The sequence below is a fragment of the Balaenoptera borealis genome, assembly GCF_965194805.1.
Source record: "Balaenoptera borealis genome assembly, chromosome: 12".
Classification (NCBI taxonomy): domain Eukaryota; kingdom Metazoa; phylum Chordata; class Mammalia; order Artiodactyla; family Balaenopteridae; genus Balaenoptera; species Balaenoptera borealis.
Window position 1 is genome coordinate 11,459,507 of NC_138869.1, and position 27,979 is coordinate 11,487,485.

The 27,979-nt window shown below is 40.5% G+C and overlaps 1 long non-coding RNA gene across 7 annotated transcripts; it reads right to left on the minus strand.

Moving 5' to 3' along the window:
• Positions 1-271: 271 nt before the first annotated feature.
• Positions 272-27,731, minus strand: LOC309606847. Of its 7 annotated transcripts, XR_014232073.1 has the most exons (7): positions 27,594-27,731; positions 26,625-26,768; positions 25,308-26,146; positions 24,975-25,186; positions 17,078-17,117; positions 1,914-2,013; positions 272-1,458 (listed from the first exon to the last, which is right to left on the minus strand). It is a non-coding gene; the product is annotated as an uncharacterized lncRNA (long non-coding RNA). The 7 variants fall into 7 exon arrangements; XR_014232070.1 differs by having other exon boundaries at positions 24,975-25,400; XR_014232072.1 differs by lacking the exon at positions 24,975-25,186.
• Positions 27,732-27,979: the final 248 nt, after the last annotated feature.

Here is a 27,979-nt window from a genome sequence, read left to right on the forward strand (position 1 = left end):
AACTAGATCTCACATGCATGCCACAACTAAGACCCTGCGTGCAGCAACTAAGACCCAGAGCAGCCAAAATAAATAAATAAGTAAATAAATATTTTAAAAAAATATCCATTAACCAAAGTGACAAGTAAAGACTTCAAAGGCAAGTACAGAAAGTTACATAGTTGTAAACACCCCAAACCCTTAGCTTTTTTAAGATTCAGGGTTTTCTATTCGCAGATTAAATGTCTTTAAAAATATGACTAGTCTTTTGAGAAAAAAATAAAACTGAAAATCTTGAAAACCTCGACATATCAGAAGTGTTTATTTTTTGGAATTGTTACCAAGTCCAAGCTCGCTCTGCTCGCCGCACAACAGGGCAATGAATCGCAGACGAGGTGTTGAGGCAGGGAATAGACTTTATCAGGAAAGCCGGCAGATGGAGAAGATGGCAGACTAGTGTCTCTGAGAAATCATCTTTTCAGGGTTTGGATGCCAGTTTCTTTTATAGAATCAGAGAGGGAGAGGCGGAGAGGAAGTAAAGTAAAAGGGCCATCAGTCTTGCAAAACATCTCCTGGAATGACCAGCCTCGGTGAGGGGATGTGTTTTTGTTTTTTCCTTGCAGCCATTCACAGGTAGGCAGGGTTCCCTGAGGCAGGCCATTTTGTATGATTATAATAACAAAAGCAACGCAAAGGAAAGGTTAAAGTTAAAGAAACAGATCCAACATGGAGTCCAATTTAGCTCTTCCCTGTTAAAATTCCCCACTGTCAATGTCCATTCCACAATCTTGTGGAAAAAAGGGGTGACAAAGTTCTAACTGCTCAGTCAGATGGATCTTTCTGGGAGTGTTCGCCATCAGTGTCAGTGTTCCAGATGTTGAGATTTGTCTTTTGTTCCGCTTTGGAAGTGTCTACTTGACACCTGTAGACTTAAGAATATTCACAACCTAAAAGTTGAGAGTTGTCAGGAATTTTGAGGGCTTCAAGCCCAGGAGGCTGCATCTCAAGTTAAGAAATTTCGCATTTTTCTATGTATGGGAAGATGCTAGAGTCTGGGCTCACTGAAATAATTTCTTTGATATGCACCACAGCCCAGATGGGGCCTATATCCTGTATTTTCACATCCTGCGTTTCCTCAGGGCTCACCATAGGGAGTGGCTGCAGTCTGATGGCTGCTAGATGGCAGGTCTTCTTCTCCTTCCTGAGTTTCCTCAGTGTTCACCGGCTCACACTGGGGGGCTGCAATCGCTGATGATTGATCCTCTCCTCTTGGTCAGGAATTTGACGAATATTTGGGAGACATTTCATGACCAAATTTTGTCCCATGGTGCTGGGAGGCTCATCCTAGGTCAGGCGAAAATTCTTGATATGCCACTCCAGGTGCTAATTTTTGGATTAGGCCCTATTGATAATTAAAGATTCTCTGGATCCTCTAATTATGATCCAGGAGACATTTTCCCTTGTTGCTTCTTGCCATACCTAGAATCACATTATTACAATTATTTTTATGTTATAAAAGTGATCTATTTCCTTAAGATGTTTAGCCATAGAAGTTTTGTTGGAGGCCTGGTTACACACTGGGTACTGCAAGAGACAACAATCTTATAAAATAGGATATAAGTAACAGCTAGTAACATTGACAAAGACATAGTGCAGCAGGGAGACACAAAGCACAAACAATTTGGAAATAAAGAACAAATTAAAACAATGATTAGCATAATATCAAGTCCACAGGAGAACCAGCTGGAGACAACAAATTCTGTCAGGATCAGGTAGAGAGAAGAAGATAAATGTTTCATCTTTGTTTAAAAAGGCATACTTTATCAACTTGTTGTAGGTCATAGCATAAGGTTATAGCATAAAAGTTTTTTCCTAAAAACAAAGATTAAAGTCAATATATTTCCTAAAGTCATAAAGTTATAAATCATATTTACCAGTTCACTCAGTCCCATGTAATTAATTCCCATTGATCTGGATGAAATAATCAGGTTTCCCATCAGTTTTGTCATTTGTTACCCAGTCCAGTGATATTATCTAAAGGCAATAAGAAACTTATATTTGTTAAAAAGTTCCTTTTTATCAGTCTTCTTGAAAAATCTTCATTTTGTAAAAGCATCAGGACAAAAAACAAAATAGTATGGTTAAAAATTTGAGTACAGGTCTTCCCTGGTGGCGCAGTGGTTGAGAATCTGCCTGCTAATGCAGGGGAAACGGGTTCGAGCCCTGGTCTGGGAAGATCCCACATGCCGCGGAGCAACTAGGCCCGTGAGCCACAATTACTGAGCCTGCGCGTCTGGAGCCTGTGCTCCGCAACAAGAGAGGCCGCGACAGTGAGAGGCCTGCGCACCGCGATGAAGAGTGGCCCCCGCTTGGCGCAACTAGAGAAAGCCCACGCACAGAAACGAAGACCCAACACAGCCATAAATAAATAAATAAATAAATAAATAAAAATTTGAGTACAATGCAATTAGCAGGATTCTTGGATATAACATTTTAGAATAACTAGTATTATGATTGATGACATATCAGGACATATCAGATGTTAGGGATTCCATATAAATTTTGGAATATCTATATAAATGACATTTATCCATACACTATAATCTAAGGTTCATCTCCAATCACTTTACGATGTTTCTGAAGTAATTTAACATACCAAATAAACATCTCTCTCTGAGATGTCTCAGAGATGTTCTTTCGAAGTATCCAGAGTCAGCTGGAGGCTAAAAAGCTTTAGTCACATTTTGATATTTGGGAAGTTTGTTAAAAATATCAAAAAGGTTTTAAAACACAACAGGATCGTAGGTCACTGTGAAACAGTACCAATTCATTTAACCAAAGTCACAAAATGATGAAACGAAAACAAATACGGATCACCTAAGGGCACAGAAGCTCATTTAATCTGTTATGAAAAGGAGCACGTCTAACAGAGAGAGAGAGATCAAATTTCAGTCTTGTATTAGCTTACTTAACGAAATCCATTTACTTATTTAACTTCAATCTAAATTCAGTTAATTCTGACCATGTACAAAACTTTCTCAGTAAAATGTAATTCCATTCCTCATAACTTCTTAACTGAAAACACACATTCTACCATACTGAAATGTTTTATTGTTTTCAGTAGCTTTAATTCTATTAGAATCTCTGACTCTTAAAAACCTTAATTTCTAGTGACAACCAAGAGGCAAGTAATACTTACCAAATCTGGAGAAACTATTTTAGATGATTTTTAGAACATAATTATTCTTAGAGTTCACCTAAAAGCTCTTATCTCATTTATATTTACTTTAAAGTTTCATCATATCAAGTTATTTTTCTTGCGGACAAATTTGCAACAGATATAACAAGATTTCATTTAGCTTCTATTAAACCTAGGTGCAGTGAAAGTACTATACTTAATGTTGATGGCTCTAAAGACATGTCCATATTAATTAGAGCAACAATCTTAAACATTAATACTAGGTACTAATTTAATACTAAATATTTCCCGGTTCACGTGAAACTGAAACTCATTTACCTTAATTTCTCTTGTATTTAGAATTGTTTGGTTTGTATCTCTTGTATTTAGAATTGTTTGGTTTGTAAGCGCTTACGTTTCTTTAAGCCAATTAAATAAGGCTCATTTACAGATTAACCTCAGCAATGTTACCCAAAGACAAAAACACATACAAACATACAAACAAACAGAGAGACATAGTTCTCATTTCAAAATTTCAGCCCTGAGTCAGGTACAGCAGTGTAAAACCCATCAGTTTACAAAAGAGGTTGGATTAAAGTTGGGTTTCTGGCAGATGGAACAAATCAAGCTCATTTGTCTAGATGGCTAAACCCTTTCTACTAATATTTATGGTAAACAAGTCAAGTTCTAAATTACTGTACCCTCTTTTACAAAATTTGCATTTTAAGAAGATGGCAGAGATAAGGGTTTTTGAGAAGACCAGATAGGACATTTGTATCTCAAAGGTACAGGCAAGTTTCTCCTAGGATGACTTTGTTTCCCCTTTGTTTAATATTTACAAGCCTCTTAAGATTACTCATATTTATTAGAAAATCAATCAACTTGTTCCCCACTGTCAGTGTTACCGGGGCTCCTGTGGGGAAATCAGGGTCTGACGCCTCAAGTCCAAGGGAGTCCCCTGGCCTCTTACAGGATATTGGGGCAAGGGAAATTGCCCTGCTGCAGAAGTGGCTCCCAGTCCAAATTGGGTGCCCTGTCAGGTCTTAGATGGTGATACTAAACCAGGTCGTTGTGCCCTGGGTGTTACCACAGAAACTTCTATTTGATCCCAATGGGTAGGGGAAACAGGAGGCAGTGAATATGTTGGCAGCATTGGGGGGGGGGTGGCATTTGGAACAACTGCCAGTGTAGCCTGCTCAGCCAGTGGGGGAGCTGGATAGGCTGGGGTGGGGGCTAAGTTTTGAAATAACATGTCCCCACTCTCATTTTCTCCCTCTCCCCCTTGGGTTTCCTTTCAGATCACGGCACTATAAGGTGGCAGTCCTCTGACTCCTTTTCCTCCTGATGCAATAGCATAAATGCTCCTACATATGGAATCTCATCTCTTTTCCCTGCTCTTTTGCAGAACATTTCTAACTGTGAGATTGTATAATAAATGAGTGAGCCATTCAGGGGCCATCGTTCTTCTGATCCTAACATATATTGGGTTCATACACTATTACAGTAGTATATCATGTCTCTCTTAGTCATAGGCTCAGGGCTATGTTTTGCCCATCTATCTAATATATGCCCCAAAGGGTTTTCCTTCGGGATAGGTGGAGTATTTCCCATTTTTATCAGTTTGACTACACCAAAACACAAAAGACACAAATTCCAACACAAAAGGCACAAATTCTAGCATCAATGCACACAAAACCAAAACAAAACCAACAAACTATTTCCCAGATCAGGTAGACTTACCCTACAAAACCAACGAACTAGTTCCCAGTGAACCCGTTCCCAGAATCAGGTAGAGTCCAACAACAATTCCCCCCTCCAACAGGGCACCCCAACCAGATTGGCTTGTCCCGTAAAGGAAAAGCCCAGATTGAGGGGGAATATGTTCCCAGCATGCACACCAAAGGAACTTACCCTCCAGAATCGAATGGAGTCTGTCGACTCGTAGCCCCAAATAGAACGGAAGTTCCCCAGATTGGAACCGAAGTTCCCCAGATTGGAACCGAAGTTCCCAGATGGAACCGTCATTCCCCAAATTGAAGTCTGTCGGTTCTTTGCTTCAGCTGCCAAGCACTGGGGTAGCCGGTGCCGCTTCAGGGAACTTTGAAGGGAAGATCCTCGGGACAAATGGTCCTGGCAGCTGCTAGGGCCTTGCCCCAATATTCCCTGACCGGGCCGGCTACCCACGAGCCGCAAGTCTCCTGGCTGGCTCGCCAAATTTGTTACCGAGTCCAAGCTCGCTCTGCTTGCCACACGACAGGCCAACGAATCGGAGATGAGGTATTGAGGCAAGGAATACGACTTTATTCGGAAAGGCGGCAGACTGAGAATATGGCAGACTAGTGTCTCTGAAAAACCATCTTATCTGGGTCTGGATGCCAGTTTCTCTTATAGAATCAGAGAGGGAGAGGCAGTGAGGAAGTAAAGTAAAAAGGCAGAATAGAGAGGGAGAGGCAGTGTGGAAGTAAAGTAGAAGGGCCATCAGTCTTGCAAAACATCTCCTGGAATGACCAGCCTTGGTGAGGGGATGTGTTAGTTTCTTTTTTCTTGCAGCCATTCACAGGTGGGCAGTGTTCCCTGAGGCAGGCCATTATGTATGATTATAATAAAGAAAGCAATGAAAAGCAAAGGTTAAAGTCAAAGAAACAGATCCAACGTGGAGTCCGATTTAGCTCTTCCCTGTTACAGAATTACATATAATTTTAGAGTTCCTCTTTCTCTTCATCAAAAGCATAATCTAAAGTAATTGGTCTCTTAATGCCTGTCATTCTTCAATATATTTGCAGTGTTGTTAAAAATTTTCAGATTTAAGGATGATAACTCTAGTGACTAAAATGTTATAATCTAAGTGCACATTGGTTAAATAAAGCTTAGCATTTGGCAATAAGTTAAAATTTTTATACATTTGGGGAAAGGGGTGGATAGTGTAAATAATTTTCAATTACAACATGGAATAGGATGATGACTTTTTTGTGGTTTGACAAAGGAAATTTAGGTTTTATTTTAATAACTTCATTGAACTGTCAAGCAAATAGGAAAAATGAAAAAATGAAAAAGTCCTCTTGTAGCTGATAAGACAGTGCTGGTTTGGTTCAATTAGCAGTAGGCTCCATGTCTGATTTTATTTGAGCTAAATTAACAAAAATTTTCATTAAAAAAAAAAGATTCAGGATTTTCTTAAGTAATCAAAGACCTGATAAAGATAACATGAAGTACAGTAAATTATTTTGATAAGACACAAAATCTTCGCTTTCCAGGCAGATTACTTAAAAGGCGCTTTTTCTCACCAAAAAACACATCTTACATTCCTTACATAGAGAAGTTTCCTGTATTATTTCTAGTAGTTTTAATTATATACATGTTTTAGAATTCTTAACCCTTAGAATCCTTAATTCCTATTTAAAACTAAGAAGTAAGCCATCTGTTACACTAGCATTTTGTGGATTGGTAAATTTATAAATACATTTCATAATTTCTGGAAGTATATTCTTCCTCATAGTAAATTTATCAATGTGGTACAAAACATATTTATTAACAGAACTATATATCTTTAGCTCCTCTGTAAAGGAAGCCAAATTGGATAAACTTATGATCAGAAGTTAATGTTTCAGCACTTTATCCTATTTGGAAATGATCTAGATATTCAATGAATATCCATCATTTAACTTATCTTAATATAACTCAGTATAACTTTAGGGTTTCAAGTTGCCAAAAAGATTTTGGAAACTATTTTTAAGTAGACATACTATAAAGCATAATTATTGTTGAAAAGTTCATTTGTAGGGACTTCCCTGGTGGTCCAGTGGTTAGGACTCAGTCCTTTCACTGCTGTGGCTAAGGTTCAATCCCTGGTCAGGGAACTAAGATCCTGCAAGCCATGCAGTGTGGTCAAAAAAAAAAAAAAAAAAGAAGAAAAAGTTCATTTGTAAGTTCATTTTACTTACATCTATTTAATTTACTTGTTCTTAACAATTATGTTTGGATTATTCATGAAAATTTCATGAAACACTAAACAGCTAACCATCATCTTTGGTTATCTTGCTTGCTAACAAATTCTATAACAGAGATAATAAGAGGAGCTTATTTGACTTGTAGTAAACCTATGTAGAATAAAAGTTGTATGTCTGTGTTATATTTAATGCAGATACTCTAAAGACATTCCTATTTTAAATAAACCAGCAAATTTAAACTAGCTTCCCCCCCAAGATTATCCTAGATCATGTGACCTTGAAAAACATTTGAATTAGTTTTATATTTCTGAGAGTATGTTTAATTTCTTTACAAATGAATTTTGGCAATACCATCGGAAGGTAGAAGAAATATCACCCATCTATAACACACATATAAAGATATACATAAACATACAGAAGAAAACAGAGATCTTATAACTTTTATTTAAAATTTTAGCCATGAGATGGGTGTGGATCCAAATTGTGTTTGACAGGAGAAATAAGTTAAGATTACCTGTTTGGATGGCTTAAACTTTTTAGTAGTATTTAAGAGAAAGACTTTTAAGATTTTTCGTTTGCCTAGTTTCCAAAATAGACTTTCCCTTTTTTTCCCCTTCTGATAAGAATTACCTCCTTGAAGTTTGCTTTTCAATTGATGGTTCTCAATTCATAGAGAAGACCAATTAGAATATTTAAATCTTAAAGACACGGAGAAAGAATGTAAGTTCCTCCAATGAATAGGGTAGGTTTGGGGATTGGTAAAAAGGATGGGTGGGTGTTTTCTGTTCTTGTTGTAAATCAAGGACAGTTGTTTTTAATTCCTCCCAGACTTGGGTTGCAACCTGAAGGACATCATAGATTGACCCACCCACCTAGCTACTATGTCTCCAATTTGCTTCTTTTTTTTTTTTTTAACTTTAATTTATTTTATTTATTTATTTTTGGCTGCGTTGGGTCTTCGTTGCTGCGCATGGGCTTTCTCTAATTGCGGCGAGCGGGGGCTGCTCTTCGTTGTGGTGCACGTGCTTCTCACTGCGGTGGCTTCTCTTGTTGCGGAGCATAGGCTCTAGGCGCCAGGCTTCAGTAGTTGTGGCACTTGGGCTCAGTAGTTGTGGCACATGGGCTTCGTTGCTCTGCAGTATGTGGGATCTTTCCGGACCAGGGCTTGAACCCGTGTCCCCTGCATTGGCAGGCGGATTCTTAACCACTACGCCACCAGGGAAGTCCCCCAATTGGCTTCTTTATATCAGGGATAAGATATTCAACTAAGATGGAAGTCAAAAGATTCCTATGTTGTAAATTCAGAGCTGTTTTTGGAAATTTATTTTTCTTCCTCTGGATATATGGTTTCATTTTAGCTTAGGGGAGAGGGCCTAAAAAGAAGTTCCTAACCAACTTTGAATATCAGCTTCCAATTTGGCCAACTTCTAACCATAGAGCTACTTAAAAAAAAAAAAAAATCCTTTCAAATATCTTGTCAGGCTTCATCTGGGACAAATGGTAAGTGTTACTGGCAGTAACGAACAACCCCATGGATGCAAGAGGCATCCCCAGAGACAGTGCAAAAGATACTACCCTCCCAAGATCCAGAGCCACTCCCAAAGGTAGCCAAAGGCTTAGACCATTCCCTTGAGAGCTGGTGTGGAAAAAAATGCACAACCTAAAAGTTGAGAACTATGATTTATTCGGTGAAATCTCTGAGGACTTAAGCCCGAAAGACAGCCTCTCAGATAGCTGTGAGAGGCTGCTCTGAAGAGGTAAGGGGGGGAGCCAGGATATATAGGAGTTTTGTAACAAAAACCAGGCAGTCAGAACATCAAAAGACTACCCGTTAATTAAAGAAAACCAGACATCTCAAGTTAAGGAATTTAGCGCTTTTCTATGTATGGGAAGATGCAAGAGTCTGGGCTCTTTGAAATCATTCCTCTGCTCTGCACCTTAACTATCTAGGGCCAGTATCCTACTTTTTTTCCATCTTGAATCCCCTCAGGGTGCACAGTTGGGGGTGGCTGCCATGGCTGCTTGGTTTGATGGCTGCTACATCCTTTGTTTACTGATAAGGCAGGCGACATTTTGACCCTAGCTGTGACCCGCATTTCTGCATATGTGAGTAGTGACAACCTATATGCCCCAGGCAGGCAGAAATCTGAACAAAGATCTAAGGACACCAAACTAAACAGACAAGAAGGCAGTAGCTGTCCCTGGGAAAGAAAGGATTGATAACCAATGGGTATACCTCAAAACTAAATTCACAAGAGCCTGGATTCGAAAAGGAAAGAACAACGAAATTGTACCTTCCTTCCTCAACCAGGCACTACAGAGATCCAGAAAAGCTGACACTGATAAGAATTCTCACCTTTCTCAGGCTTCTGCCGGTTTTCCCAGGATCCCATTTACAGGCTCCAGAGCAAGGGGAGTTTAGAGAGCGCACTCCTCATATCTACAAAAATCTGACAAGGTTTTCCATTAATTTCAATTTTAGTTTCCCCTTGGCTGTTTAAGGAAATAACTGGTGGCATTTTACCCGAGAACGCCTTGGAGTCCCATCAACCCTGAGAGAGGTCCAGGTGGGGGTGCCCTTCAGGGGTAAATGTGGGAGCATTCGAGTTAGTGTGGAAGGATTTGACAAACTTTCAAGGACATTCTCCCAGTGTCCCAATTGACTGCAAAACAGACATCGAATTCTGGGCCGGTGCTCTGTTTTGTTTTTTTTTTTAATTTTTATTTATTATTTATTTATTATGTTTATTTTTGGCTGTGTTGGGTCTTCGTTTCTGTGCGAGGGCTTTCTCTAGTTGCGGCAAGCGGGGGCCACTCTTCATCGCGGTGCGCGGGCCTCTCACTATCGCGGCCTCTCTTGCTGCGGAGCACAGGCTCCAGACGCTCAGGCTCAGTAGTTGTGGCTCACGGGCCCAGTTACTCCGCGGCATGTGGGATCTTCCGAACCCGTGTCCCCTGCATCGGCAGGCAGATTCTCAACCACTGCGCCACCAGGGAAGCCCCCGGTGCTCTGTTGATGGACCCCAAGAGGGTGCAATGGGGGGGGGATGCCCCGTGTTTTAGATTTCTGGCCTTGGAGCTGTTGCGGTTATAAGATCACTAACTGGGAAGACTACTGTTTACTATCTTGTAGTCTCTTCAGAGTGGAAAGGCAATTCAGCCTGAGAATGAGTAGCCAGTGAGTTCTCAGGTAAAGGAGACTAGAGGGAGTAGCAGGCGTCATGTCAGTCTTATAGTCTTTTATCTTAGGCACCTCTTGTGTCTTTAATTTTTTTTTAGATTTTGCAACTGATCTTTCAATGAAGCTGTTTTGGAATCTTGAAGACTTTTGGAGGCCTACTTATTTTTATTTGAAGTATAGTTGATTTACAATGGAGTAGAGTTGTGTTAATTAACACAACATTAACACAATGTTGTGTTAATTTCTGCTGTATAGCAAAGTGATTCAGTTACAAATATATATATATTCTTTTTTTTTTTTAATTACAGGGAAAGAGAGTTTTCTGTTTTGTTTTGTTTTAACTTTTTTTTGGGGGGGGTTATTTTTATTTATGGCTGTGTTGGGTCTTCGTTTCTGTGCGTGGGCTTTCTCTAGTTGCGGCAAGTGGGGGCCACTCTTCATCACCGTGCGCGGGCCTCTCACTGTCGCGGCCTCTCTTATTGCGGAGCACAGGCTCCAAACGCGCAGGCTCAGTAAATTGTGGCTCACGGGCCTAGTTGCTCTGTGGCACGTGGGATCTTCCCAGACCAAGGCTCGAACCCGTGTCCCCTGCATTGGCAGGCAGATTCTCAACCACTGCGCCACCAGGGAAGCCCAGTATATATATATTCTTTACATTCTTTTCCATTATGGTTTATCACAAAATATTGAATATAGTTCCCTGTGCTATACAGAAGGACCTTGTTGTTTATCCATTCTATATATAACAGTTTGCATCTGTAACCCCAAAGTCCTACTCCATCCCTCCCCCACCCCACAGACCACATGTCTGTTCTCTAGGTCTGTGAGTCTGTTTTGTAGATAAGGTCATTTCTGTCATATTTTAGATTCCACATATAAATGATACCATATGGGGACTTCCCCGGTGGCGCAGTGGTTAAGAATCCACCTGCTAATGCAGGGGACACGGGTTCGAGCCCTGGTCCGGGAAGATCCCACATGCCGCAGGGCAACTAAGCCCATGCGCCACAACTACTGAGCCTGTGAGCCACAACTACTGAGCCCGCGTGCCACAACTACTTAAGTCCGTGCACCTAGAGCCCGTGCTCTGCAACAAGAGAAGTCACCTCAATGAGAAGCCTGCACACTGCAAGCCAAGAGTAGTCCCCACTCACCGCAACTAGAGAAAGCCTGCACGCAGCAAAGACCCAAAGCAGCCAAAAATACATATAAATAAATAAATAAATTTATATATAAAAAAAGATACCATGGACATTTAAAAAAAATCAGTGATATCATATGGTATTTGTCTTTCTCCTTCTGACTTACTTCACTTAGTATGATAATCTCTAGTTGCATCTATGTTGCTGCAAATGGCATTATTTTGGTCTTTTTTATGCCTGAGTAGTATTCCATTGTATATATATTCCATTGTATATGTGTACCACATGTTCTTTATCCATTCATCTGTTGATGGACACTTAGGTTGTTTCTGTGTCCTGGCTATTATGAATAGTGCTGCTATAAACATACGGGTGCGTGTATCTTTTTGAATTATAGTTTTGTCAGGATATATGCCCAGGAGTGGGATTGCTAGATCATATGGTAATTCTATTTTTAGTTTTCTTTTTCTTTTTTTTTCCTTTTTTTTTGGCTGTGCCGCACGGCATGCAGGATCTTAGTTCCCTGACCAGGGATGGAACCTGTGCCCCCTGCAGTGGAAGCATGGAGTCTTAACCACTGGACCACCAGGGAAGTCCCATATTTTTAGTTTTCTGAGGAACCTCCATACTATTTTCCACAGTGGCTGCATCAACTTACATTCCCACCAACAGTATAGGAGGAGAACACTACCACTTTCAATGATTTGTTAATCAATCAACTAACTAACCAAGTTTATATGGAGTGCTACTATGTGCCAGGCACCAGGCAAGGCCTGGGAGTGAGTGGTGGATCCTTGAGCTTTGCTATTCACCGTCTTGTAGGGAAGGCAGAGGGTAAACAGCAATCCAGTGGGTGGAATGCCGAGGAAGAGCAATTTAGATGCTCTGGCAAAGTTTGCTCTTCTGGAATCTCATCTGCAGAAAATCTGAACCAGGAGGCTGAGTTCCCAGTTGACATCTCTCCCAGGACAGCTGCCTGAATCAGAGAAGGAATTACCTCTTCAGCCAGACTAATATATGTCCTCAATTTAATACTGCTAAATGGTGGGACTTCCCTGGTTGTCCAGTGGTTAAGAATCCACCTTCCAATGCAGGGGACACAGGTTCAATCCCTGGTCGGGGAAGTAAAATCCCACATGCCATGGGGCAACTAAGCCTGCACACCGTAACTACTGAGCCCGTGCGTCACAACTAGAGAGGAGCCCACGTGCCGCCACGAAGAGCCTGAGCACTGCAACTGAGAGCTGATGCAGCCAAAATAAATAAATAAATAAATAAATACACATTTTTAAAAAAATTGCCAAATGGTACCCCCAGAAAGATTCTGGGTAGAGTTTCACTATTGTTAATCAAGGGCCTGTCTGGTGGATTATTTAATAACAAGCCCCACTCTCATGACTTCTGACTTCAAGATGGATTTTTTTGGCCCAGTTGAAGTCCAGGAAATTACATTTCTGATTGTCAAGTCTATCCTTACAAATAACTGGGATGAATCCCCAAAGAAAAGTGCATGGACGTTGGAGTCAGGCAGACCTGGCTGTGCTGGGTTTCCAGGCTGTGTAACCTTGAGCAAGGCACTTTTTTTTTTTCCCCGGCTGCGCTGCACAGGATCTTAGTTCCTAGACCAGGGATTGAACCCGGGCTGGCAGTGAATGGACAGCCAGGGAATGCCCGAGCAAGGCACTTCTGTTCTCTAAGTCTCAGTTTCCTCATCTGTAAAGTGGGGACACTGGCATCTTTGTCATTGGTCATCAAAAGGATTAAAGGCAATACATATTATACAGACCCAACACATGGCAGTCAAGAACAAATGTTTTCGTTGTTTTTTCCTTGTTGCACAAAATGACATTCAAATCAGTTGGGCTTTCTAAATAGGTTGGATTTCTTGCTAGAGAGAATGGCAGGGAGGTTAGTCAACATGGCTGGGATTCTTTTTCTTTATTTTCTTTTTATTAGTAAACTAAATTTTATTTTTGGGATTCTTTTAGTTGTATAGCTCTTTGGTCCTTTTTAATTTTTTTTTCCAAACCAGGATGATATTTGACACTTCAGAAAAAAATCCAACGTTGGCTGTTTATAGGAATAAGAATTATCCTTCATAGGAATGTAGAAAAGACCTTCAGAGAAGAGAAGCAGTATGAAGTCCAACCAAGCCCTGGGAACTCATCATAACACATTTACTGGAAATGTCCATCTTATCCATAATTAAACTATAGCTGTTAAGTTTATACTGCAAGTGAGAAAAATAACTATTTTGACTCCTCAATCTTTCTTTAAGATAAATTATCACTTTTTTCATAAGGTATCAGCTATAAGGAAGCTTAGTGAAGTTTTGATTTTTTTGAAAAGAAGTTAATGATCGGGACGTTTCAACTCACTTGAGTTAAAGACTGACTCCCCTCCCAGGTCAAGGTGTACACCATGGTCTGCAGCAGGGACGCACCTGTGTAAAATGGCTGGGACTCTTGGGACAGAGTCTTAAAAAAAGTAAATTAGTCCTATTTTATTCTAATTATAAAAGTAATACTGAATTTCAGCCTATATGGTAGACTGAGTTGGTAACAAACTATCTTTTCTTCCGGTCTACACTACTAGAACTGTTTGGAAATGTTGCCTACCAAAAAACCATTTCCAACTCCAACTTGTCCTTTCTTCACCATTAGAAGAGCCCACTTACCACTACAGAGAGTGGAGAACGCTCACATTCATTTTTCCAGCCTCTCTTGTGGATATAGGCAGGTTACTGAGTCCTGGCCATTGGGAACTGAGGGAAAGTTTGCAAAGGGACTCTGGGGAAGATTATCCTCCCTAATAGAAAGAGAGGCATGAGAGGAAAAGCCCCCTTCCTTTACTCTGGGCATGGCCATGTCTGCTGCTGCCATCTTGTGACCATAATAAAGAATATTACAGATGCACTGCAGAGAGGAAAGATGGAAAGTTCTCGGTTCCTTGCTGTCATTGTCGAGTCACAAAGTTGAGAATCCTTAATCTTTGCTACAACCATTCATCATTGAGTATTATGTTAGCTATAAATTTGTCATATATGGCGTTTATTATGTTGAGGTATGTTCCTTCTATACCAAATCTGTTGAGAGATTTCATCATGAAAGGATGTTGAATTTTGTCAAATGTTTTTTCTGCATGTATTGAGATGCTTACATGGTTCTTATCTTTCATTCCATTAATATGGTGTATTATATTTATTGGTTTGCATATGTTGAGCCATCCTTGCATCCCAGAGATAAATACCACTTGATCACGATGTATGGTCCTTTTAATGAACTGTTGAATTCAGTTTGTTAGTATTTTGTTGAGAATATTTGCATCTGTATTCATCAGGGATATTGGTCTGCAATTTTCTTTTCTTGGAGTATCCTGATCTAGCTTTGGTATCAGGGTAATGCTGTCCTCATAAAATGAGTTTGGTAGTATTCCCTCCCTTTCAATTTTTTGGAAGAGTTTGAAAAGGATGGGCATTGATTCTTCCTTAAATGTTTGGTAGAATTTACCCATAAAGGCACCTGGTCCTGTGTTTTCCTTTGTTGGGACATTTTTGAATACTTTTTCAATCTCCTTACTATTGGTCTGTTCAGATTTTCTATTTCTTCATCATTCAGTCTTGGCAGGTTGTATGTTTCTAGGAATTTATCCATTCTTTCTTTTTTTTAAAAAAACTTATTTATTTGGTTGCACCGGATCTTAGTTGCAGCAGGCGGGCTCCTTAGTTGCGGCTTGCCCGCTCCTTAGTTGCAGCACGTGAGCTCCTTAGCTGTGGCATGCGAACTCTTAGTTGCGGTATGCATGTGGGATCTAGTTCCCTGACCAGGGATCGAACCCCGGCCCCCTGCATTGGGAGCGTGGAGTCTTAACCACTGGACCACCAGGGAAATCCCTATGCACAAGTTTCTGTGTGTACTTAATGTTTTCATTTCTCTTAGGAAGACCTTGAGCTTGGAACACATGGAGAGCACTCACTTGCCCCTAAATTAAGTTAAACTATGCATGTTTAGGGTATGTAAAGCTCCAGATGGTCAGGTTAGAACAAATGTGGGAATGTGTTTCTATGGCATCTGCTAGTCTTTGAGAGTTTCCCAGGAGCAACCACCTCTGCTTCTTATAGCCTTCCTATGTCTCAGATTTGAGGTCGTAACCTAGTCACTGTTCTCCTATGTGAGGACTGTAATTGCTGGGTCATATGATAATACTATGTTTAACATTTTGAGAAACTTCCAAATTTCTTTCCATTTTGTATTCTTTTTTCTTTGGCCGCGCTGCACGGCTTGCGGAATCTTAGTTCCCCAACTAGAGATGGAACCCGTGCCCCCTGCAGTGGAACTGCAGAGTCCTAACCGCTGGACCACCAGGGAATTCCCTCCAGTTTGTACTCCTACTATCCATGTATGAGGGTTCCAATTTCTCCATCCTCATTAATACTTGTTATTATCTGTCTTTTTAATTTTAGCTACCCTAGTGGTTGTGAAGAGGTATCTCAATGTGATTCAATTGATTTCTGACAAAGGTGCAAAGGTTATTCAAAGGAGAAAAGATAGTCTTTTCAACAAGTAGTGCCAGAACAATTGGATGTACATATGCAAAAAATGAACCTCAACCCTAACCTCTCATCATAAAGAAAAATTAACTCAAAATGGATTATAGACTTATATGTAAAGATTAAAACCATACAACTTCTGAAAGGAAACTTAGAGGAAAATTTTTATTACCTAGATCAAGCACAAATTTCTTAGATATTATATAAAAAATATAATCCATAAAATAAAAAATGATAAATTGGCCTTCATCAAAATTAAGAACTTTTGTTCTTCAAAAGATACTGTTAAGAGAATGAAAAGATAAGCCACAAATTAGGAGAAAATATTCACAAAACACATATCTAACAAAGGATTTCTATCCATAATATATAAAGAACTCTCAAAACTTTATAATGAGATAAACAACAGCCCAACAGAAAATGGGCAAAAGATTAGAACAGACACTTCACTAGTTAAGCAAATAAGCACATGAGAAGATGCCCAACATCATTAGTCATTAGGGAAATGTAAATTAAAAGCCACTCAAATGGCTCAAATTAAAAAAAAAAAGTACCAAGTTCTAGTGCAGATGAGGAACAACTAGAACACTTATACATTGCTGGTGGGAATGCAATGTGGTACAGCCACTCTAGAAAACTGTTCGTCAGTTTCTTATAAAGTTAAATATATACTTATCATATGACTTAGCAATCTCACTCCTAGGTATTTACCTTAGAGAAGTGACAACTTATATTCATACAAAAGCCTATACATGAATGTTTAGAGTAGACTTATTTATAATTTTCAAAATGTGGAAACAATCCAAATGGCCCTCAATTGGTGAACAGATAGATAAACTACGGTTCATCTCTACAATGGATCCCTACATAGCAACTAAAAGAAACCAACTACTGATACACCCAACAACATGGTTGAATTGCAAATGCATTATGCCAACTTAAAGAAGTTAGACTGAAAATGGTACATACTGCATGATTCCATTTATGTGACATTGTTGAAAAGGCAAAACCCACAGGGAAAGAAAACAAACAAGTGGTGGGAGTTTGGGATTGATATATACACACTATTATATTTAAAATTGATAACCAACAAGGACTTACTGTACAGCACAGGGGACTCTACTCAATATTCTGTAGTAACCTAAATGGGAAAAGAATTTGAAAAAGAATATATATATATGAATCACTTTGCTGTGCACCTGAAACTAACACAACATTGTAAATCAACTATAGTCCAACATAAAATAAAAATTAAAAATAAAAACAAGAAAAAAAAAGAAAACAAACAAGTGGTTGTCCAGGGTTCAGGGTGGGGTGAGGAGCCAACATCAGAGGGAAAGTAGGGAATTTTGGGGAGTGATGGAACTGTTCTGTATTTTAATTGTGGCAGTGGTCACACACAACTCTATGTGTCTGTCAATACTGAAGTGAATGAATTTTATTGTATCTAAATTATACCTCTGACCTTGCCTGAATTTCTTGTCTGGCCTCTGATCAATTTCTATTGATTGAGGAAGGCCAAGAACCCTGGTCGGTATCACATGGAGTGAGATATCCAGACCCCCAGGGGATGGACAGCTGCCCAGTCTATCCAGTTTCCACGTATGAGCTGCAATGAAACTAAACTAGATGGCACATTCTTTACCCTTCACTGTAAACATCTTCAGTCTGTTCTAAAGCGCTGCAGCTCTGGGATACTCGAGTCTCCTGGGTGGTGTTCGCTGATACCCACCCACTGTGGGGTACAGCACACCCAGGTATGTTGCTCCATGTCAGACCCCTATGCCCTTTTCCAGGCCACCCTGGTCACCGTCTGTGGAGAAGGCATCTTACCAGCAAGCCCGGATATGACGGTTCCCCACCACTGCTCATGCAATCAAGAGTTGGGAATGTTCTAGAATTGCTTAATTAGGAAAGTTCCTTTCACACTCCAGTGGTGATTTTTTTTTTTTTTTTAAGTTTTTTTTTTTTTTAATTTATTTATTTATGTATTTATTTTTGGCTGTGTTGTGCCTTCGTTTCTGTGCGAGGGCTTTCTCTAGTTGTGGCAAGTGGGGGCCACTCTTCATCGCGGTGCGCGGGCCTCTCACTATTGCGGCCTCTCTTGTTGCGGAGCACAGGCTCCAGACGCGCAGGCTCAGCAGTTGTGGCTCACGGGCCCAGTTGCTACGTGGCATGTGGGATCTTCCCAGACCAGGGCTTGAACCCGTGTCCCCTGCATTAGCAGGCAGATTCTCAACCACTGCGCCACCAGGGAAGCCCTCCAGTGGTGATTTTTGATTGAACTCAGCATGAGGTTTAATCCTCTGGCAATTCTTCCTGGATGAGCCTATGCTTTAAAAGATCTATGTTGGGCCACCAGGCTACTGAAATCCTGTTAATCCTTCAAGGCTCATTTCAAATGCTCCCTGCTCTAGGAAGCCTTCCTGGGTTTCTTCTTCCCTCTCAACCTGTTGTGACCTCTCCCTCTGTCACATATTCTCTTAAAGTATCTGGCACTGCCTAGGTACCCCAAAATGCTGATCCCTGCTTCCTCACCAGAGCACCTTTTGTATGTCATTTACTGTGCTTATACTGAACTTGTTTTAAACTTGTTTCTCCCAACAATCCTCTGTCTGTCTGTCTCTCTCATAAAAGCAGGAACTGGGTCACTCCTTACACTGTGAAATTTATCCCTAAAATGCCCAATAATGTTCACGATCACATGACAGGCACTGTGATTGACATTTCATCCTCAGAAAATAGAGAGGTACAGGGATCCATGGCTCTCCTCAAGTCTTATATGTGAGAGCTGGGATTCAAAACCAAGGTCATTGGAGACCTGAAGTTCAGAGCTCTTAAGTTGTAGCATGGTGGCTTTTACCTGGTAGATGTACAAGGAAGATGTTGTATTGACTTTCCCTATTAGTGATCTGTTCCTGTGTGTACCACTAAAATTGGCTGTTTTTTGTCTATTAATCAATAAAGTGTTGTCTGAACAGCAAATAAATAAATAAAATAAAATAAATTATACCTCTGAGACTTCCCTGGTGGTCCAGTGGTTAAGACTCCGCCCTGCCACTGCAGGGGGCATAGGGTTTGATCCCTGGTCGGGGAGCTAAGATTCCACATGCCACGTGGCACGGCCAAAAAATAAAAAAATAAAATAAATAAAATAAATAAAAATTTTAAAAATTTAAAAATAAATTATACCTCAATAAAACTGACTTTCAAAAATTATACTTTGGGGAGCTTAACTAGAAGATGGAACGAAAAATATATAGGTAACAACAACAACAAAGATGGAAGAATATGATTCTAAGTTAAAATATTCTAAGATCCATTTTTGCATAGGAGGAGTATAGAAATCTTAATTTACTTTAGATATTATGTTAGGTATCTCTGTTTAAAAATGTAGGGGTAACCAATAAAGGGCAGAAATAAAATACAGGCATCTCTTGCTTAACATCAGTAATCTGTGTTAGAAATCAGATGTTCTGTGTGAAAACACAGACCAGAAGGAAGTGTAGTTCCCATTATTTTAAATGGGAAAAATTATAATGCATGATGTGTCAACACCAAACCCCAAACAATTTCCTAAAACATAAATAAAATACAGTGAAACACCTGTACACAAGCAACAGTCTATTGTATTAAGATTTAATATGATTAACCAGCAGTAGCAGCGGCACTTACATCTGTCCCAAGTCTGGGCGAGGGGAGAACTAGGCAGCCCTGTACCACAGGCCCTCACACTTTCTTTCTTTCTTGAAGAAACACAAAACCCTTGAGATTCATGTACTGTATGACGGAGAAAAAAAAAGTACCTAATGTTCCCCCCAAAAGAGATAGTATATTTTATACTTTGTAAAGTGTTCATTAAAATGGAAGAAAAAAATGAAAAAAACAAAAGATTTAATACGATTAAAACCACTGCTTCCTTCAAACAGTGTAGTACCAACATAAAGATAGACATACAGACCAACAGAACAGACTATAGACTAGAAAGCCTAGAAATAAAGCCACACATATATGGTCAGTTGATTTTCAACAGGGATGCCAAAACCATTCAATGGGGGAAAAGACAGTCTTTTCAATAAATGGTACTGGGACAACTGGATAGCCACATACAAAAGATTGAAGTTGGACCCTTACCTTATACCATGTACCAAAATTAACTCAAATAGATTAAAGACCTAAACATAAGAGCTAAAACTATAAAACTGTTAGAAAAAAACACAGGGGAAAAGCTTTACGCCATTGTATTTGGCAATAATTTCTTGGATATGACACAAAAGCACAGGCAACAAAAGAAAAAATTGATAAATCTGACTTCATCAAAATTTACAACATTTGTGCATCAAAGGACACTAACAAGAGAGTGAAAAGACAACCCACTGAATGGGAGAAAATATTTACAAATCACATATCTGATAAGAGATTAATATTCTGAGAATATAAAGAACTCCTACAACTCAACAACAAACAAGCAACCCAATCCAAAAATGAAGAAAGGCTGTGAATAGACATTTCTCCAAAGAAGATGTATGAACATCAATAAGTCCATGAAAAGATGTTTAACATCCCTAGTCATTAGGGAAATGCAAATTAAAACCACAATGAAATACCACTTCATAGCAAGTAAGATGACAATTAAAACAAAACAGAAAATAACAAGTGTTGGCAAGGATGTGGAGAAATTAGAACGCTTGGCACTGCTGGTGGGAATGTAAAATCGTGCAGCTGCTGTGGAAAACAGTTTGGTGGTTTCTCAAGAAGTTAAACATAGGATTACCATATGATCTAGCAATTTCAGTTCTAGGTATATAGCCAAAAGAATTGAAAGCAGGGACTCAGATGGTTATTTGTACACCAACGTTCATAGCAGTGTTATTCCCAATAGTCAAAAGGTAGAAACAACACAAATGTCCATCAACAGATAAATGGATAGACAAAATATATTATATACATAAAATGAAATATTAACTTTAAAAAAGAATACAATTTTGATACATGCTACAACATGGACGAACCTGGGAAACATTATGCTAAGGAAAATAAGCCAGACACAAAAGGACAAATATTGTATGATTCCACTTGGATAAGGTACCTAGAATAGGCCAATTCATAGACAGAAAGTAGAACAGAGGTTACCAGGGGCTGGGGGACACAGAAGAAATAGGGAGTTATTGTTTAATAGGTACAGAGTTTGTTTGAGATGATGGAAAAGTTCTGGAAATGGAAGTGGTGATGGTTGCACATTGTGATTGTACTTGATGCCACTGAATGTACACTTAAAAATGGTTAAAAAAGTTTTGTTATGTATATTTTACTACACACAAAAAGCAAAACCAGAAACCACTGCTTCCTAACCACCAAATAAATGATGCTGCTGTTAGCAAACGAGAGCCTTGTGTGTAACAGCCCGATACCATGATACTTCCCTTAGCACCAACATCTCAGATGCACACCCATTTTGTTGATGTGGAGGCAAAATTTACAAAGAACACTTCATTCTGATATTCTACCAATAGTGGCTGGAATATTGCTTGAGCTATTTCCTACACTGAGTTCTGTTTAAAACATTGTGCTGAGTTTTAGGGATGTAAATATAAAATTTTCTTATCTAAATATTGGTCAGAAAATGTTGCGTTGAGAGGTAAGATACTTGTGTGATGTTCTGGTATTGAAAAACAAGAGGATTCTCGTGGGAAGTGTCTCACAAAGTATGAATTACAGATCTTCCAAACTAAGAGAAGAAAAAACCAAGAATAAAGAAAACTAAACCATTAAAATAGAAGGCTTGGAAGGAGAAAAAAGATGCATAGAGAAAGCATAGTAAATGTAAAACACAAAATTAGATGGTAGAAATAAGTTCACATTGATCAATAATCACAATAAATGTAAACAGATCAATGTTTACCTATTATAAGACAGAGACTTTAATATTGGATTTTTTTTTATGAAGCTTTTTGATTTTTACAAAAGATACTCCAAAAACATAATGACAGAAAGACTAAAGATGAAAGACTATACTTCAGGGAAATACTAGTCAAAAGAATGCTAGTATGCATCTATAATAATAACTTCATCTCAATATATGTAGCAAAAAATCAATAGACTCACAAGGAGAAACTGGTAAATCAGCAATCATAATGGGAGATTTTCCTCCCCAACATTTTTTAATGAAAAATTTCCAATGTACCACAGGCTGGAAGAATCTTAGAGCATACATCCAAATACTTACTGTCTAATTCTACCAATAACAGTTTTACTCTGTATTTGCTTTTTCACAGGTCTATCAATCTCTCCATCTTTCTATTCATTTATTAAGCCATCTTATTTTGCATGCATTTCAAAGTAAATTCAGTTCCTTTTCCCTTAAAGACTTCATTAAATAAGGTCGAATATCTGATTGCAATTTTTTCTTTTGAAATGAATTTTATATACAACAAAATACACAAATCTTAAGTGTGTATTTGCTGAGTTTTGACAACTGCATATATCTGTGTAACCTAAACTCCACGCAAGATACAGAACATTACCATCATTCCATAAAATTCTCTCATCTCCTTTCTTAGTCAATCATAATGGGAGATTTTAACACACTTCTCAGAAATGCATGGATCAAGCAGACAGAAAAAAAAAAAGAGTAATGATCTACAAAATGTGAACAATGCAATTAACAGACTTGAGCTAACAGACATAGAAAGAACTTCCTTCCATTAACAGGGAGAGCATATTCTTTGAAAGCACATTTATGAAAATGAACCATGTACTAGGCCTCAATGGGATATTCCACAGACTCCAAAGTATGAGTGTCACACAGACCACATTCTCTGACCACAAAGCTAGCAAACCCATCTTGCCATGGCTTGGGAAGATCTTGCCTGGGCATGGAGCCAACCACGGATGGAAAAGCAGGGTCCATGGGTAGATGTTGTCTCCCAACCCTATCACAGGAGCTGCTGGATCCTATTGGAACCTATTCCTGCTTATGCCAGTTTTTATTGGGTCTCTGTCATTTGCAACCCAAGATTTCTGAATAAAACAGATACTTCCCAGATGAGACATGGTACAGCTATGAAGGCATCTTGCTATTGAATGAACAATTCTTCACACGTAAAGTTTGTTTCAAGTATAGAGCCCATTATTTCATCACCCATGAAAGAATACATATTTTTTAATGATGTCCTCTTTATAGATGAAACAACTGAGATTCCAAAAGTTGACTGACTCATTCAATATCACAGCTCCAGTGAGCCCCTTCACATGGCTTTGAAAATCTCTGAGTGAACCCCTGTCATCCTAACTCTACTCCATCTGTTTCCTTGTTCCTGCACTAGACAGTGAGTTCCTCCAGGGCAGGGACCGGGTCTTCCTCATCTTTGCGTCCCCACTGCCTAGCAAAGGACCTGTCAAGTAGAAGATGTCACTGACACTTACTAGCTGAGTGGTTGAAGGAATGAATGACTTATCAAGTCAAAGAGCAAGATTTAGTGTGTGAGTTTGAGGGAGAAAGAGAAAGAAATGGCCTTCCTTAGGACTCTTTCAGGGACATGAGACAGAAAACTAATTCAAACCATTGTAAAGAAAAGAGGGGGATTTAAGAAAACCATAGAATGACAGGCATAACTTTCGCCACAGGCTCTTATAAGTATTAAGAACCTCTTCGGACTTCCCTGGTGGTGCAGTGGTTAAGAATCCGTCTGCCAATGCAGGGGACACGGGTTCGAGCCCTGGTCCAGGAAGATCCCACATGCCATGGAGCAACTAAGCCCGTGTGCCGCAACTACTGAGCCTGAGCTCTAGAGCCCGCGAGCCACAACTGCTGAGCCCTAGTGCCACAACTATTGAAGCCTGCACGCTTAGAGCCCATGCTGAGCAACAAGAGAAGCCACTGTGATGAGAAGCCCGCACACCGCAACGAAGAATAGCCCCCGCTCGCCGCAACTAGAGAAAGCCCGCACACAGCAACTAAGACCCAACGCAGCCATTAAAAAAAAAAAAAAAAAGAAAGAAACTCTTCATCTCTCTGAGGATATGTTGGCCCATTCTCTTGGTCTTTGCCATGGGACGGTGAACATGTAGCATCCTTACAGCTTATAATCCAAGGAATGAAGAGCTGAGACTTGAACCCAGATGGTCTGATGCCAGTAACCACATGATACGGACATAAAAAGGAAACCCGGGTGGTTGAGAAGAATTGAATCCACTCTACAGAATAATCTATACAGCATGGTAGTTAAGAATGTGGGCTCCACCTAGGGATAAATATCAGCTGTTTCACTTGCTAGAGGTGTGATTTTGGGGAAGTAATTTTTTTTTTTCTTTTTTGCCACGCCTCACAGCACGCAGGATCTTACTTCCCCAACCAGGGATCAAACCTGTGCCCCCTGCAGTGGAAGTGCAGAATCTTAACCACTGGACTGCCAGGGAAGTCCCTGGGGAAGTAATTTAACTTCTGTGTCCTCGTCTGTAAAATGGGCATACCTCATTGTCCTCATGTGTAAAACAGTACACATCTGTATTAGTTTGCTAGGGCTACCATTATAAAATACTACAAGTTGCGTGGCTTAAACAACAGAAATTTATTTTCTCACTGTTCTGGAGGCGAAAAGTCCAAGATCAAGGTGTTAGCAAGTTTGATTTCTTCTGAGGCCCCTCAGAAGGTGGCTCCTTTCTTGCTATGTCCCCCATGGTCATCATCTAGTCTCTGTCTTAATCTCCTCTTAAAAGGACACCAGTGATACTGGATTAGGGCCCACCCATATCACCTCACTTTACCTTAATCGCCTCTTTAAAGGCCCTATCTCCAAACAGTCACATTTTGAGGTATTGGAAGTTAGGACTTGAACATATGAATTTGGGGGTGGGGGAGAGGGATATACTTCAGCCCATAACACTACCTCTTAGGGTTATTGTGAAGATTAAATGAGACAATATATCTAAAGCAAAGATCAGGGGACCTAGAATGCTGTAAGAGCTTAATAACCGTTCAGTGTAACTGAACACTTACTTTAGGCGTAAGGGTATCTGACAAGTCACAAATCTTTCTCTGCTAGGATATTGGCTGGAAGTGCCCTGGGGGCTTCTCTCATCCAGGTGCTCAGTCCAGGATCATCTTTGCCTTATGGTCTATAGTCCCCAACTTGAGCTCACAACTGTTCTGTTCTGTTCTTCCTGTGGAGAGTTCTCAGACTTCCTTTCTGTAACTGCTCCAAGGTTAGTCTTGAAAACGAGGAGACATTCTGTCCCAGCTACTTATAGCTCTGCGAGTGCCTTTCCAATACCACTGTAATTTCTACTCCTTGGGCAAGCCACTTATTAAAATTTAATGACAGTCACTTACATTTATAAAGCCATTTTCAGTTTACAAAGCTCTTTGCCATGCATTCTCTCTCTTGATCCTCATAACATCTGTAGGAAGGAAGGATGTTTTTCTCTATTTTATAAATGAAGAAAATGAGGCTGTGAGGAGTAGCATCACCGTCCTAGGTCACACAGTGGCAGAGATGCACCTCAAATTCTTGTCTTTGGGTTCCAATATGTCAGGAGTAGCTCACCATTTCAGGCATTTTTCTACAATATAAATAATCCAGTACACCAGCCCGGGTTGGGGGAGATGTAGGTAAATTATTTGGGACTATTTTGACTGGAAGTGACAAAAACCCAACTCAAACTGGCTTCAGCAAAAACTGAATTCATTGGTTTACCTAACAGAACAATCCAGAAGCAGGTCTTCAGGCATGGATGGATCCAGGTGCTCAAATTATGTCACCAGGACTGTCTCTCTCCATTTCTTAGCTTCTCTTTGTGTTCACCTTATTCTTAGACAATCTCTCTGCTTGGGGTGTCAAAGATGCCCCCCTGTGGTTGAAGCTGAAGCCCCAGCTCAACAAACTCAGTAAAAGGGGAACAATCTCTTTCTTGTAAACTGCAACAAATGACCTGGATATCATTCTCAACTATTTGGATTGGCTTATGAGCCAATCATTGTGTCTAGAACAATGGAATATGTTCATTGTCCAGGCCTGATCATTTGCCCCACTCTGGAGAGGATTAGGGTGAGTCTCACCAAATCCAAGGCCTGAGTGAGGGGGAAAGGAGTTTCTTTAAAGACAAAGTACTGATGTCAGAAGCGGTGTGGGTGGCAGGCAGCTCTCTCCAGGGTGTCATCGCTCCGCAGAGCTAGAACAGAGCAACCAGTGAGGAGCTGGAGGCCCATCTTAGCAAGAACTCTCAGTTCTTCCCTGGAGAGAGAGTAGTAAGTGGACTTCTGTGATTTTTTTCCTGGAGTGCCTAGCTTGGCTCATCAGGATAGGAAAAAAGACAATAATTCATGGCAGAATAAGGAGAAAAGATGGAACTTCTGGCTCTGGTAACTTATATTCAGAACAGTATCCACACCAGGACCACCCACAGAAGGAGACTTTGAGGTGCCCTTTGAGGATGACTTCCCTCCCCCCTCTTGCCAGCACCTTCTGTCTCCCCATGAAGCTGTGAGCTCCAGGAGGGCAGGGACCACGTCTGTTTTACCCACCATCTTCTCCCAGGGCCTAGCATAGTACTGTGCTGGCACACTGCAGGAGCCTATCACATATTTATTGGGTGGATGAAAAAAATTAATGAATCAGGTTGATCACTTGAATTGGCAGGATGGACTCACCTCTTTGTACAAGTCAATCCCCCTCTTTGGCCTCTGTTCTCCATCTGTCAAGTGGGAGAAGGTGTAGAATGAGACTCTCTTCACAGCCCCTTCCAGCTCATGCTTCTGGGATCTTAGGGTTCTCAGGAGACAGCCTGGACGCCTCTTCAAGGAACCAGAGGAAGGGGAAACCAAATTGATTGAGCATACTGTCTCAGGTGAGATGACTTCACATGGGTCTGTGGTCCCCAAATTGTGGGGGACTGCACATTTTTTTTTTTTTTTTTAATTTAGGAAGGAAATAACACTGCCTGTTTCTTATTTTGCCAAATAGGGCCACGGCGGGGGGTGGGGGGAGGCGGAAAACAACTGCCATTAACTATCATCATCATTTCTTTAAAAAATGGAATTTTTTATACCAGGAAGGCAGGAAGTACTTCATCTCAGAAACAAAACAAAACAAAACAAAAAAACAGTCCCTCTACCCCAGGAAAAAAGACAGGTGGCAACCTCACATGATGATAATTATGTGTGTTTTTTTGCAGATAGATCTAAATTTCACCAGACTGATACCTGTGTATGGTCCAGCATTTGGAACCTACTAACAGAGATTATTTTCACTACCTCTCAACACCTGTGAAGTGGGGCTTAACCTGCTCACTTTACAGAAGGGGAAACAGAGGTTCAGAGAGCAAGTGCAAGGTCACGGAGACAGTTACGTAGTAGTCAGAGTTTTCTGGATGCCAACCCAGATCATCTTGGCAGATCCTAAGCCAAAAGGTATTTCACTGCAGGGAAGAAATGACCTGCACTGGCTCCCTTGGAGTGTCCCCTCGTATTCTCGGGCCTAACCGCGAACTGCCTGGACCGGTACGCTCTGTTCTTTAACACACCCTCCTGATGTGTCCGCTTCATGCCAGGCACTGGGAGAGGGTAGGGAGAGAAACCAACACGTTCCCAGCCTCCTTTTCTCCTGTTCCCCATACTCACCCCGGGTCCCGCTCTCCAGGCCCAGCTCCACACACTGGCGGCCAACGAATCCCCACCGCGGGCGTGGGCCGCTAACAGTTTAGGAGGTTCCCTCTCCCAGAGGTGCTGGCCATTTCCTAGGAGACTCTGGGAACCTTCAACGCCTCCAAGACCCAAAGGACTGGAAGCGTAACGGTGCCACTCGAGAGACACTGTGGTAGGCTGTACCCCCGGTAATTTGGGAGCGAGGCATCAGTTCAAACGCTGTGAACTAGCACCCTGTTCTGCCCCTCCCCCGTTCCCATGGGCTTTGCGTGGCCCCACAATGGCACAGCTCCGGCCGGAAGGAGGGGGTCCCCCGAATTAGAAGGCCTTACTGTGGCGGAGGCTTACTGCTCCGGCTGGGG